This window comes from Miscanthus floridulus, chromosome 13 (genome assembly GCF_019320115.1).
Source record: "Miscanthus floridulus cultivar M001 chromosome 13, ASM1932011v1, whole genome shotgun sequence".
In the NCBI taxonomy this organism is placed as follows: domain Eukaryota; kingdom Viridiplantae; phylum Streptophyta; class Magnoliopsida; order Poales; family Poaceae; genus Miscanthus; species Miscanthus floridulus.
Genome location: NC_089592.1, coordinates 88,351,063 through 88,366,953, shown reverse-complemented (window position 1 = coordinate 88,366,953; position 15,891 = coordinate 88,351,063). Strand labels below are relative to the sequence as shown.

Genomic DNA, 15,891 nt, shown 5'->3' with positions numbered 1-15,891 from the left:
TGCAATGCTCATATACAATTACTGTTCTATACAATTGCAGAGTAGGAGTATATATAATCTTATGTCCTATACAGTTCTACTGTCTGACCATGCTGCCATTCTGCCCGTTCGGCTGGCTGGAGCCGGCTGCTTCCTCCTCACAAAACCTTGTTCATCTTCCAGCCAGAACATTGTTTTTCTCTCACAACAAATCAGTCAAAAACAGCCAGCCGGCTTTAATCCAGCTCAGCCGAACGGGATACAAAAAGAGCATTTTTTGGACAGAAAGTAAAAGGAAATGTTCAGAATCTTGATCTGAAGTTACTCCTACTGAACATGAACAGGGACCACCTGAACACAAACTCTGCAAGATGCACAGGAAGTCGTAAAAGGAGGCAACAAAGCACATCCCTTGTCAGTCAGCGTCATTTAGAAATGAAGAAGCTCATGAGTCATAAGCCTGCAATTCATCAGAACATCATAATATTTGACTTTGAGTGTATAAACCTGTCCAAGTCAGAACATCAAGGTGAACCACAGTTGTTTCAGAACTGTTTTTTCTGTAACTTTTTCTTAACGTATAAAAGGGCATGACCTGCCGTTTAATTAATGAATTAAATTAGAGAAAATTTTCTATTATGGACAGCATGTTCAATTAAAGCAAAGCAGGACAAAAAACTTAACCAATGCCGAGTTCTTCTCCATCTATAAAAATGGTGACATTTGCATCCACTGAATCTCAGATGCAAAATCATTAACATACAGGAACTAGCTTGAAAACACAAAATTACAGATTCAGTTGCAGTACACTGCGTAGATTATATAATTACTAAGTAACCGAATTGTTCCCGTGGACTAATTAGTACGTAGATCTCCCTTTAAAAAAACAGAAAGGTGGAGAGGATTTCGAGATCTTAGTCGATTGCTTCCCAAATTCCAAACAAAGAAATCACCCGCTATTCATTACCCGAGCAGTCGGTGGAGCGGATGAGCCGATGAGGGATGACCCTGACGGTGCGGAGCCAACGAGAAGCACGTGCGAACCATCGAAGGGAGGGGCCGAAGGGGCAAGGGCGGCGGCGGCGAGAGGAGCGCCGCCGCGGCAGGGCTGAATGGCGGCTGGTCAGGTGGAGGAGTCGAGTCGGAAACGACCAAGGACACCTGCAAAATCACCTCGTACTTTTATGTGAAATCCGAGGTCCCAAATTTAACTACAGTCTATATGAGTCGGAGACTCGGAGTACATCTCCCACCCCAGATCCCAGGCTTATAGATATTTTGATTTGAAATGATAGTGGTTCAAAGATACGATGGTTTTCTAATGTACTTCCGTTTTACTGACCTCCATCCCAAATTGTAAGTCATTCCAAGAATTTTGAAGAGTCAAAGCATCTTAAGTTTGACCAAGTTTATATAATAAGATAATAACATTTATGATACTAACTAAGTACCAATAGATTCTTTGTTAATTATATTTTTATAGTATACCTATTTGATGTCATAAATCTTTGTAATTTTTTTATAATTTTGGTCAAACTTGAGAAGCTTTGACTCTCCAAGATTCTTGGAATGACTTATATTTTGGGATGGAGGGAGTAATTTACAGGTCGTTTTGGTTTTTAGATATGTTTGAATAGAAGTACTTGAAAATCCGCTATTGATGTACTTGAATCGTGACTAGGGGCTTTTCGTCGGTTTCAACTTCTACCCTATCTGGCTTGGGACTGACAGACTTTGTTGTTGTTGTTATTTAGTTTTCTAGATATATCAGACATATATCGTATATCTAAGTATATAGCCAAAGATACCTTGAAAACCTAAAACAACCTATATATTTGGGACAGTGGTGGTAACTACTATGTCATAAATGAAAAAAAATACTTTACAAACAATTATTCGCCTTTAAATAAGAAGTTCAATATACTTCAACAGTACTTTTCAGCAAATGAATAATGTTTTCCTCTCACAATAAATCAACATAAACATCAACATAAGCTAAATTTCAGCGAAGCGAACGGGGCCATAGATTAAGAAAAAAATATGAGCAATAGGGTACAAATTTTGGCTATAGCTCCCGGTTGACAAACATTCGTTCGATAATGGCACTTGAGCATTTCTCAAGCTATGTAAGCATAGTTATTAGGATTGGATCAGATCGGTAATCCAACCGTAAAAGATTGAACATAATATTCATTTAAAAAATGGCGCAATCGGATTGTTAAAAGTCGATTGAACTGGTTGGTTTAGTATGAATCCATGAAGGAAGGAGTCTCCTCGTCCTCGCACACCAAGTTACCGCTCCACGCCATGTTTGGAGGGTCAATGCCTCTTGAAAAGTCACAAAGATATCAAGGGCTTCAGCTCATAAAGATTACAATGACACAACCACCCAATCACTCAAGCTCTAAGGCCTAATCCTTGAAAGGATGAAAAATGGAGTGTCTCTTGGCCTTTGATGTGATCTTTATGCACTTGAGAAGGTATGCAGAGTGTAGGATCACTTGCTCTATCTTCTTAGAGCACTTCCACTACATCAACAAAGCAACTAGGAACACGCAACCCATCCACCCCAAGTATATGTTGGAAACTTTTGTAACTCTCTGTGCACCACAGGACGATCTGTCGGGTCCCAAAGATGTTGCAGCGTATCATCCGATGGGGGCATGGGCATACTCTTCTGCCGACAGTTGCCACTTCATGCATTGGCATTGTTATCGTGTATGCAACTTTCAAACACTTTATCTATTGTGCACAATCTTCATAGGACTTATCCAATTGAATTTGATATATGACCCAGATTGGGTAGCTTATTGCACCCACAAGACAAATATATGTCACATGCTTGGCAAACACGTTAGTTTCATTGATTACATATGTTATTAATTTATATCTATACCTAATATTAATTTAAAGCCAGAATTTCATTCTATTTTCCGTCTATTTCCTCCTAATTACGCGGACAGTAGACAATTTATTTCATCATGTTTTTTTACATGATCCGGATTTATGACCTATACTCATGTGATTTAACGAAACTTGCGTCCAAGATGATGGATATATGACCCGATTCCAATATATACTAAGTCGTACCGTTCGTATCTCATTGTGACCCGAACTCATAACCCACGGTCGTACAACTCTCGTCTAGCGATGATATTATGTTCCGTTGTAATGCACAGGTAAATTTGCTAGTAATAAACAAAAACACCAAACGACCATGCTCATGTTGACATTAAAAAGTGATCGGAAGCATGAATTATTCTTGGGCAATGTTCTCCTCACCACGATCCAACATTAGGCATTTTCAATGTACCTTTGGTTCTAGGGGTTTGATTTTGCCATGGTTCCACCTAAAATATTTCGAACTATACATACCGTCCGATCTAAAATGAACTGTCCAAATCGAATTTCTGGAGAATGTCCACCGTTTTCATTTGTTTTCATCGTTCACTCGATAAAGATTGTGAAGGATTCTAAGTCTGCGTTTTTTTATCGTTGTCAGGGGCGAGTGGCTTTTGCGGGTTTCAAGCCTTATCGGGCAAGAGTGTTTGCAGATCTTATTTTTTTCTTTCTTTCTTTTCGGTGCGATTTTCGAGTTCCTGCAAGCAGTCAACGATCAGAGGAAGTTGAAGAATTTACTCTTATTTTGAGAGATTGTCTTATATCGTATTGTCTTTCTTTTATAATGACCTTCGTTTTTTTTTAAATAATATCAGTTGTGAGGCACTCAAAGAGTGCCTTTATATCTCTCCTACAATCTCCTTCTTTTACGTATTACATACGACTAAAAAGAGCAAAACGAAACATGGACAATTTTTCGTGGGACAAAGTTTTGGTGTCGTCCTAATGCCATACTTGCGATCCCGCGACTCCGTGGCCAGAAATCACGCGCGCGACCATGCCGGCGAAAGAAGGAAAGAAATCGGTCTCCCCTCGCTCATGTGATCCCGGCTAAAAAAGGCAACAGAAATCAATCGCCTGCTCGCCGTTTCTATCGCGATCGCCTCCCTCCTCGCCCTTGCTCCTCCGTCACACGGCACGTCGTCCAGGGCGCGCACGACGGCTTCGCCTAGCCGTGGGTGCCCCGCTAGGGCGCGACGCACAGCAAAAACACCGCCCTGGGCCACAAGCCCGCGATCCGGCGCAGCCTGCCGTCGATGTGCATCTTGCGGCGCTACCACGATGCCTCCGCTCATCAAGCATGCGCGGCCATCAGTCTCCACCTCCAACAGCCGCAAGTGCCTCCAGCACCCGGCGAGCAGGATCCAAGATTCGGTCGGGGTCTCTCTGCTCACAGATCCGCGATCGGCACTCCTCGCGCCCCATGATGGAGTCCTCCGGCGATGGCGGCTCTGGTTGGCCGCCGCCCTCGGTGGGGAACTGGGGATGGTGAGTCCCGGCCCTTTGTCAGCGCCCGTCATATATCTCTAGGTAATTCCCTTACTCATCAAGAAGTAATAGTTGACGTGCTGCTGTCGCTCATCTGTCTTGCCGTGCTGCTCCTCAGCGCGCTGCTTGCGCCGTTCTTCTTGGTGTCATCCTCGTGGCCGGCATCGGTATGTGGCATTAGGATTTAGGATGCGGGGAGTAGGCTGGTTTGACTATTACGTGATGGTGCTGTAGTGGACGGCGGCACCATCTGCTGCGTGAGCACCTACAGCGTCTCTCACCGCCGTGGCCATGTCCATGTCCACGTCCACGATCACCTCCCTGGAGCTGCACACAGCGTACTCAACAGTATGCTCATGAGGCATATCCTACCGGATGTTAATAGAAGTTTTTTTTATGCGATTTGTGCTTGCTTCATAATCTGAGCTGGCCTCTCAAGTCTGAATAATGATAAGATTGATTGCACCTTGGGGTTGCGATTCAATCGGACAACTATTGCTTGCATGTCAAGTTCACCATTTTTATATCTTGTTGCAAGTAAAAGCAGAGCTCGAGCTTAGGATGTCTTGTTCTGTAGTTTACCGCTCAGTTTATTTATTAACTCTTTCTCTTTCTCCAAATTCCAGACCATTTTCAACAGCACGTGTCAGATTGCAACGCAAGAAATTAGGATTTTTTTTATATGAAATGGGCTACAAAATCAAACTTGTGATCTGGTGATCCAAATCCAACTGTTGAACCATACCCTTCCCACTAGGGAGGCTGTGCTGATTCTCTTCTCTACTCCTAAAAAATCTCAAAGGAAATAATTGTCTCAGGGTGACAACTTGTTAGATAAAGACTTCTGTGCAAACGTTTTGATTAACTTGCCTCAAATCAATAAACATCAATATTCTATTTTGCTTGCACTGTGGTTATTCAGTAAAAAATGTGGGTTTCAGGGCAGCAAACCTCAAGAGGAAATTGGTGAAAATTCAGGCAGCAGTCCTGTCAAGGTCGACGTGCGTGCACCATATGTTTAGTGTTTGTTTGCTAGGCAGCATTGTTGAAACTGAAACCTTAATGCTATTTATATGCAGTGACGCGTGATTGTCATAGCCTCATACGCGCCTTCGGTTTATTTTTTCTGATTTTGGGTTTCAGACCGAATTACATGTTAAAAATTTGAGAAGAAGTCAAGCAGGAACCATTTGAGATCACCGTGCATGATATGGTTAGTTCTTGTTCGCTAAGCACAACTGTCAACACTGAATCCTTATGTTGTGATTGTCGTAGGTGCCTTATAATTTATTTCCTTTCTTCTGAATTTTAGTGTCATTATGATCCAAGCATGTATATTTATGTTTCTTGCAGGTCAATTTATCACTGATTTTCAACATTAAGCGTGGTTTTGGTTGTTGAGTAATGTACTGTTAGCTGAGCTTTTTTCATAAAGAAATGCTAGCTATGTGTTACTTTAGTTTACACCTTTGTCAGAGGTTTAGTGTTATTGTTAAGCACTAGATGATGTAGACTGTTTACAACTTTAGAGTGAATTAGGATATTCTATCTGAGCTTACAATTCTGGTGTTTGGTGTATATAAAGCCCCTGTTTTGTTTGCTGTATATTATTGTACAGTAAAAATTACTAGCATTTCAATTCAGTGAGCATTTGCAGTAAGACCTCTTTGTCTCTGCACTGTTTGGTGTCGTCAACGGCAAAAGATGATGAGCTTGCAACCTTGTTGCTTTCCTTTTCATTTGATTTAGGAATGACAAATGATTGTTAGTGTGGGTACGACCCCGGATACCCACGGCAGACCATATGGGCTGTGTCTCCAGGGGTGGCTCAACCCATGAGATGAAGTCTTGCGGGGCATGAGTGGTGTGGTTAGACAAATATTCTGAAAGGATCAAGATGCCCAAGAGGGGGGGTGAATTGGGCTAATTCTAAATTTTCTTGCAATAATCAAATCCTACGGTTAACCCAATTAACCCCTTGTGCCTAGAAAAGTGTTTCTATTAATCTAACGCACAACGGACTTGCAATCTATGTTCCAAACTTACTCTAGCATGGCAATTCTATGAATGTAAGAACAAGTATTGAATTGCTCAAAGTAAATGCTCAAAGTAAATAGAGAGAGAGAGAGGAACGCAGCGATGTTTTGCCGAGGTATCGGAGAGTCGCCACTCCCCACTAGTCCTCGTTGGAGCACCCGCGCAAGGGTGTAACTCCCCCTTGATCCGCGCAAGGATCAAGTGCTCTCTACGGATTGATTCTTCGACACTCCGTCGCGGCGAATCACCCAAAGCCGCTCACAACTTGAGTTGGGTCACCCACAAGCTCCGTCGGGTGATCACCAAGCTCCCAATCACCACCAAGCCGTCTAGGTGATGGCGATCACCAAGAGTAACAAGCACGAACTCTCACTTGACTACTCGAAGCCTAATGAGAAGATGGATGCACACTTGGCTACCCTTGATTCACTAATGAGGCTACTCTCTTAGATTCTCAAATCTCAATCACCTCACTAGGACCTTGCTCTTCTTGGCACTCACAAACGTGTTTCTCAGCTATTGGAATGAGCAAAAGTGATTCCATACACGAGTGGAGCTTCTATTTATAAGGCAAACTGAAAAACGAACCGTTATGAGCTTCTGCGGGATGACCGGACGCTTCGGTCGTACTGACCGGACGCTCCGGTTAGTTCAACCCGCGAACCAGTGAAAATGTGTTGACCGGACACAGGCAAGGTCCGGTCACCACTGACCGGACGTGTCCGGTCACATTAAACCCTTACTGGAACCTTACTGGACTCGACCGGACGCTGAACCCTCAGGGTCCGGTCAGTACTGACCGGACACGTCCGGTCGCAGATTCCCTTCTCTAGAACCTTACTGGAGTCGATCGGACGCTGCCTTTCAGCGTCCGGTCACTTGACCTCTCCAGCGTCCGGTCGCACCGAACGCAGTCTGTTGATCAAATGAACTGACCGGACCCTGTGGCCAGCGTCCGATCGCACTGGGGCCAGCGTCCGGTCAGCATTTGACCCTCCATTCACTTTCAACTCTCGATCATATGTGAATGAAGTTTGCTCCAAAGGATCTTAGGCATTCATAGGAGCTACCTAGAGCTAGTTTTAACAATGTGCACCACACCTAACTCACTAGACTCAACTAGGTCAAGCTACCCGTCCATACCCCCCTTAATAGTACGGCCAAAGGAAAAACAAAGTTCTAAACTACTCTAAGTGTCACTCCAACTCCAATCGACACTTAGAACTAGTCATCCTTAACCTTGTCGTCCATCCTTTGAAAATCAAAACAATTTCCATCGTAGGGGCATGACAACCTTGATTGGCCAATTGATCTCTATTACCATGACCTAACTTAATTGCATCTGCAAAACACACGTTAGTCATAGTAATCTTGTATTGTCATTAATCACCAAAACCCAACTAGGGGCCTAGATGCTTTCAATCTCCCTCTTTTTGGTGATTGATGACAATACCACCTCGAGTATGTAAAAGAGTGAGGTTTTTGATGGGCTTGGTTCATATAAGCTTTTATCGATAAGAACAAAAGTGTTAGTCAAGCTTATATGACCCAAGCCAACACAATGTACTCAAAGTATATGAATTAAGCAAGAGTACAAGTAATAAAGCTCATTTGCATCGGAGTATAAACGCGGAAGCAAAGGCAAATGAGCATAACACAAGTGATATGACATATAAATAATGCAAAGTAGAGAGCACACATGTCATATATCACAATCACGTAGATATCACTATCACATAGATATAATAATATGCATGAAAGTAACACACGAATGCATAAAAGTAATAGTGTATCACACAGATAAAACTCCAATGTATATAATAAGCTAATACTAGATAACTAGCTCCCCCTAAAAGACGCTCCCCCTAAGTCTACATACTCGAACCCTCTCCCCCTTTGGCGTCAAACACCAAAACCTAAGGGTCGGTCGGCGGGGCTGCAACGGATGAGCCGGGCGCTGAAGTACATGGAGCAAGATGAAACTGAGTGCCATCATCATCTGACCCTGAGCTCTGAACTGACTAACCCTCTTTGGCTGGCAATGTCTCTAAAGCGGTCTAGGTCTGAGCTAGGGCAGGTGTTGCCTATGATGCTGCTGGGACATCTGTCGTAGGATCCGACGAGACGACAGACGAGGGGAGCCTCTGAGTAGTCATAGCGACTGGGGCTGCTGTAGAAGGACCGGCAGTATGCATATAAGGCGGTGTAGGCATGCTAGTCAACTCGCTGAAGGATGCTCCAAGACTCTTGGAGACTGACGTGTCAGGCATGAATAGCGAGGGTGACTGCTCCGGTGAGAAGCCCGTGTGATATGGAGTGAACTGCGGGGCAACCACTGGTGAGGACAACCACTAGGACACCTGAACTATAGGTGAAGCAAACTGAGCTGGAGGCTGTCCCTGACTCTAAAGCCCACTGAGCTGTACAGCTAGAGTCGTCGAAGTGGTGGCAGGCTGAGTAAGCTGGGGCGAAGGCTGTGGCAGTGGGGCCCCAAGTGCTATTACTACATGCTGCATAAATCCCATTAGCTGCTGCTACATGAGTAACTGCTGCTGGTGCAACAGCAGCTGCTGCTGCTGGAACTCATCCTGACGAGCCTGAAACTGTGTGAAGTTGGCAGCGGTCTCCTATGCTTGTCGTGCCTAATCCTGCTGCATCCGCTCAAGAATAGCAATCAAGGCAGGGTCCGTCTACGGTGCAGGAGGAGCTGAGCTAGAACTCTCGGCCTCTGTATCATGTCTGCGTGGAGGCATCTGAGGAATCGGCTGATAGTCATCATCCGAACTGTCACTGGACTCGGTCATCTCCTGCTGTGCCTCAAGCTGCTCCTCCTCAGTAGCGGCTATGCCTCTGATGATCTCGTCCTGCTGAGCTGCTGACTCTGGAACATCTAGACGACGACTGGGCCGAGTGGGTGCCCGTGGTGTGCTGTGCTGGATCCTCTGTGCCATGTTATATGCTGGAAACTCAGTGGTGGCACCTCTATACTTGGCAACCATCTCTAGGGTCCAAACCTGCACAGACTGAAGCATCAGGAAAGTGATCCAATGTGCATACGGAAGCTGTCTGCGACCCTTGAAGCCCTCAGCTATAGTATCCTCCATCTCTGATAGAAGGAGGTCCCAAATGTCGAACACGGTCTGCTACATTAGGGCATTAAGGAGCCAGAGCTATAGGCAAGTCAGACCCTCTCTGTATCCCAATCTAGGAAGTAGTGTCCTCCTGATAACGGCCTCTAGCACACGAGCTGTAGGAGTCAGGTCACTAGGGTTCCTCCTCGACCCCTCACCAAAGGGCTCCTTGAAGCAATGGCGCACAAGATCAGTAGGGGGCACCAACCCTCCATGAGGACGCCTGGGAGGCTCCTGCTGTCCATAACATACCTCATGCAATTTGACAGGTTGATCCTGTAACCTCAGTATCTTCCGGGCCCTAAAACTCATCATCCTATAATCTCTGCCGCTGAATGCAAAGTGAATGAAGTTGTGATGTGGGTCAACGTAGAGCGATGCGTAGAACTGCCGAACCCAAGATGGCACATAAACACCTATTCGGCCAATCAGATCTATCAGCCCTAGCAAATATGACAAGTAGGGGTGGATATGCTCTCTGGCTGCTGCCACAATAGACTCTATACTGCAGACTCTCTGAGATCTGAACACCGCCCCACTGTTGAGATAAGCATTATAGAAATCCTCCTGGAGCGGTGTATAGAAGCCCTCTGCGGCTCTCTCATCCCTCCTCAGAGGGAACCACATGTCAAACTCAACAAACCTTAGCTGGCGAACCTATCTGGCTATGGCGGCCCTCAAGTCAAGGTGTACCACTGGAGGCGGACCCTGTGGTCTGGGCGGTGGGCGTGAACCCCTGCGCTGTGTAGCTAGACTCGGTGGAACTGTAGCACTGGTACGACCAGAGCAACGTAGCTAGGGTGCCGGCTCGGTCTCCTCGACCTTCTGGCCCTCCTGAGTCTCCTGAGCTGGCTGAGGCTCTGCTGGTGGCTGCTGCTGTGGCTCCTGCTGAGACTCCCCCTGATGCTGAGGCTCTTCAATAGCCAGACGACGTCCTGCCATCATGACAGTCCTAGGTGGACTACCATGAAGTCACTCAATCTCCCTCAGTCTGCCCTGAGCATCGGATGCCAGATGATCTACTATGACGACTCCACTGTGGGCACCTCCTCTCTCGGCACGCTCTGCGGCCTCAGCGACTGCTGCTGCTCTCACTGTCTCTGCATTGGGGTACTTGCGCTTCTTGGATGTCACCTGCTTCATTGCCTTGCCTTTCTATCCTACAAGCTGGCGAGGCGGGGGCCTCCGATTATCATCTGCTGGACCACCACCAACATTCTTTGTGTGAGCCATTTGACCTAACAAGAGGATGAACTGCCGCTGACGAAGATTAACTGTCAAACTGACACTCCTGAGGCTTGGCCTCGATCCTTACTCGTGAGCTTGGCTCCGAGTTGTCTGACAACTGCCCCAAGAACCTCAATGGCACCGACTCGCTGCACGATGGAATAGATGGATATACAAATAAATATAATATATCTAATAGATGCGAAAGCCCTAGGAAGCAAGCAATGTAGGTACGAAATTGAGACAACGGGCTTTCTACCTGATGAACCGGCAATCCGAGAGAAGAAGAGACGTCACTCGGGGAACCTCGGAACCGACTAGGGTTAGGATAGATCGAAAGCCCTGAATGTGATATGAAATCAGTGCATTGCAATTTGATCTAGGTCACAAGCAAATCAAATTGAAAGCTAGGGTTATGCCTTACCAACAAATCGAGGAGGCAAGGGCTAGGGCACGGGAACAACAAGCTTGAATGGTGCTCGGTGCCTAGGGAGCCGATGGTGGCGCTGGCACGAAAGGCGCGCGGCTGCGATGGCGTGCGGTGCTGGAGCGCGCGAGGAGGCTCGACGGCGTGCGCGGCTAATGAGGGCGCGGAGCAGGGGCGGACGGTGGTGGTGCGTGGCTAGGGCACGGAAGCTGCTGCGGCGAGCTTGTGGTGGCGCTGGTTAGGGCTCAGGAAAGCTGCGGCGGCGTACGGGTTAGGTCAAGGAAAAAACACAACAGCTGCGGTTAAATGAGGATCCCCAATGTGACAGAGAAGGAAACAGAAGAAGAGTCCTAATGCCGCACGAGATCCACTGACCGGACGCTCCGGTGGTAGTGACCGGACGCTACCACCCAGCGTCCGGTTGATTCCAGAGAGGTCCAATTCCTCTGGAATCATGACCGGACGCAGGCAGGGTCCGGTCAGTACAGCCTGTTTCTTCTTCAAACGACCGGACGCTAGATCCCTTCCTGACCGAACGCACAAACGTAGCGTCCGGTCACTCCTTCGGCAGCAGTTCACCTCCTGTGAACTGACCGGACGCTGGACAGTAGCGTCCGTTGCAGCGTCCGGTGGTCCTTTTCCAGCAAATCTTCAAAGTTCCTTCGCGCTGCCTGTTCCCAATCAAGTCCCAACTTGAATAAGATCCAAATAAACACCAATTGGGACTGATGTGAGTGACCTCTCTCAAACTATCATATTTTTCAAAATATTTTGCCTTAGGCTATAATTCTTTTTAAGAAAATAGGCAATAAGAGAGCAAATGGAACAAAACAACAAAACAACATCCATGCATATGAAATACTTTATAAGTAAATCTAGTTACTTGTCAAGTTTGATCCAAGGTTAAGCTTCTTCACACACTTTTTGGCGGTTATCTTAACCATGTTAGACCAGCCCTATATGCATTGCAAAAAATTAAACATGTTGTATATTACAATGAATGCAAGGGACAACACAAGCTCAATTTTTAGTGAAGTTGCTAAAGTCAAGTACATTGAGCTCATTCCACAATCTACAAAATGTAGCCTCATCTAGCGGTTTAGTGAAGATATCCGCTAATTGATCTTCGGTTCTTACACCTTCTAGTGATATATCATTTTTAGCAACATGATCTCTTAGAAAGTGATGGCGGATATCTATGTGCTTGGTGCGAGAGTGTTGAACCGGATTATTTGCAAGTTTTACCGCACTTTCATTGTTGCACAAAAGAGGTACTTTTTCTAGAACTACACCATAGTCTAGCAAAGTTTGTTTCATGTATAAAATTTGTGCACAACAAGCACCCGCGGCAATGTATTCCGCTTCAGTGGTGGACAAAGCTACACTATTTTGTTTCTTGGAGGACCAAGACACAAGTGATCTACCAAGCAAATGGCACCCTCCAGATGTGCTTTTTCTATCCACTTTGCATCCGGCATAATCCAAATCGGAATAGCCAACTAATTCAAATATAGCTCCTTTGGGATACCAAAGACCAATGCTTGGTGTGTGCTTAAGATACCTAAGGATTCTTTTTACGGCAATTAAATGTATTTTCTTAGGACTAGCTTGAAATCTAGCACACATACACACACTAAACATAATGTTGGGCCTAGATGCGGTTAAATATAACAAGCTACTAATCATAGAACGGTAGAGAGTTTGATCAATCGGGTTACCTCCCTCATCTAGGTCGAGATGTCTATTGGTAGGCATTGGTGTCTTGATTGGCTTACATTCATCCATCTTGAATCTCTTGAGAAGATCTTTTGTGTATTTCTCTTGAGAGATGAAGATGCCTTCTTTCATTTGCTTGACTTGAAAACCAAGAAAGAATGTAAGCTCACCAATCATGGACATCTCGAACTCCTTCGACATCAATTCACCAAATTCTTTGCATGAGTCTTCATTTGATGATCCAAAGATGATATCATCAACATATACTTGACAAATGAAGATATGCCCATCAAGCTTCTTGATGAATAGTGTAGTGTCAACCTTCCCAATGGTAAAGCCCTTCTCAATGAGGAAGTCCCGAAGGCGCTCATACCAAGCTTTTGGGGCTTGCTTAAGCCCATATAGTGCCTTGGACAACCTATAAACATGATTAGGATATCTAGGGTCTTTAAACCCGGGAGGTTGATTAACATAGACTAGTTCATTAATAAAGTCATTTAAAAATGCACTTTTCACATCCATTTGATATAGTTTCATTTCATGATGTGAAGCATATGCAAGAAGGATACGGATGGCTTCTAATCTTGCAACCGGTGCAAAGGTCTCTCCAAAATCCAAACCTTCAACTTGAGAGAACCCCTTTGCAACTAGTCTTGCCTTGTTCCTCACAACAACACCTTGATCATCTTGCTTGTTGCGGAACACCCACTTTGTTCCAGTGACTCTTGCACCTTTGGGTCGCTCTTCAAGAGTCCAAACTTCATTGCGAGTGAAGTTGTTCAACTCTTCATGCATGGCATTGATCCAATCTGGATCGTTAAGAGCTTCTTCTATCTTGGTAGGCTCATAGCAAGAGACAAAAGAGTGATGAGCAATAAATGAAGTGAGTTTTTGAGATCAAGTCATTACACCCTTTGATGGACTCCCTATGATGAGATCTTGTAGATGATCTTGTAGGAGAGATGTATTTCTTCTATTGACCACTTGAGGAGGAGGTTGTGAAGCATCAACATCTTGTGCTTGTACCACCATTTGCTCATGGGAGATATGAGTATCTTCATTTTCTACTCTTCCATCTTTCTCACCATCTTATGGCACACTTGACGAAGAAGGTTGATCAATGACTTGTACATCATCTTCATCATCTTTTGGCTTGATGTCTCCCACTGGAATATTCTTCATAGCCTCCCTCAATGGTTCATCGCCTACATCATCAAGATTCTCATGTGCTCCTTGGTAGCCGTTAGATTCATCAAATTTCACATCATATGTTTCTTCAACTAAGCCGGTGGCATGATTAAATACTCTATATGCTTTGGACTTTGATGAGTAACCAACAAGAAAACCAATATCACAACGTCTTTGGAACTTCCCTAGGTGTTGCCACTTCTTGTAGATATAGCATTTGCAACCAAACACCCTAAAGAAGGAGACGTCCGGCTTCTTCCCATTGAGCAACTCATAAGGTGTCTTGCCAAGGAACTTTTGAAGGAATAGGCGGTTGGATGCATAGCATGTGGTGTTGATTGCTTCTGCCCATAGAGCTTCAGGGGTGTTGTACTCATCTAGCATTGTCCTTGCAAGAGTGATCAAGGTCCAGTTCTTCCTCTCAACTACACCATTTTGTTGAGGAGTATAAGTTGCGGAGACTTCATGTTTGATCCCAACTTCATCACAATAGGCTTCAATGTTTGTGTTGTCAAATTCTTTGCCATTGTCACTTCTTATCTTCTTGAGCTTCACTTCAAATTCATTTTGAGCTCTCTTAGCAAACTTCTTGAAGCAAGATGCAACTTCGGATTTGTCATAAAGGAAGAATACCCATGTATACCTTGAATAGTCATCAACAATCACAAGACAATAGAGATTCCCTCCCAAACTCTTGTATGTTGTTGGTCCAAATAAATCCATATGTAGGAGTTCTAGCACTCTTGTGGTTGACATGAAAGCTTTGGTTGGATCAGTATTTGCAACTTGCTTGCTGGCTTGACATGCACTACAAAGCTTGTCCTTCTCAAACTTCACATCCTTCAACCCTCTCACCAAATCATTCTTCATAAGCTTCTTAAGTGAGCTCATCCCAATATGAGCAAGTCTTCTATGCCATAGCCACCCAAGTGTTGTTTTGGTGAATATGCAAGTCTTTAAATTTGCATCTTTGGAGGTGAAGTCCACTAGATATAAGTTGTTGTATCTAAATCCATTGAATATCACTTGATTGTCATCTACCTTGGATACAACAACCTCCTTCTCGGTGAACAAGCATTGGAAGCCAAGATCACACAATTGTCCAACGGATAGCAAGTTGAAGCTCAATGAAGCAACATAGAGCACATTGGAGATGGAATGATCAATTGATATTGCCACTTTGCCCAATCCTTTAACCTTGCCCTTTGAGTTATCTCCAAATGTTATTTTCTCTTGTCCATCTACCTCTTCATCTAGTGAGGTGAACATACGAGGATCACCGGTCATATGTTGAGTGCAACCACTATCAATGACCCAATGACTTCCACCGATCTTGTAGTTCACCTACACACAAGAGATTCAAGCTTTAGGAATCCAAACTTGTTGAGGGCCCTTCACCTTCTCAACAAGTGACTTAGCCACCCAAATCTTCTTAGGCCTATTCTTGTTAGGGGGAACTAAGAACATGACTTTCATCTTTCCACTAGAGTCCTTTCTAAGCATGTAGTGAGCATTGAAGGCAAAGGGTCTAGCATGCTTGGGCAAGGGTTGTGGTGGTGGAGTTTGACACTCATGAGCAAAGTGGCCTTCTTGTCCGCACTCAAAACATCTCTTTGGCTTTGGCTTTGGCTTTGATTATTGTTGTTGAACTTGAGCCTTCTTCTTCTCTATACTTGCCACATATCCAATGCCACTTCTATCCATCTTCATGACGGTGTTCATGAGTAGCTCACTTTGGAGATGCTTGCCTCTAGCAAACTTGCTCAATCCAATCTTAAGATGCTCTTTCTCCAACTT

The 15,891-nt window shown here is 44.8% G+C and overlaps 1 long non-coding RNA gene across 1 annotated transcript; it reads left to right on the top strand.

The window, feature by feature from the left end:
• The first annotated feature begins 3,938 nt into the window (after positions 1–3,938).
• LOC136499013 (uncharacterized) lies at positions 3,939–5,902 on the top strand. The gene is made up of 3 exons (XR_010769861.1): positions 3,939–4,410; positions 5,310–5,581; positions 5,722–5,902. It is a non-coding gene; the product is annotated as an uncharacterized lncRNA (long non-coding RNA).
• Positions 5,903–15,891: the final 9,989 nt, after the last annotated feature.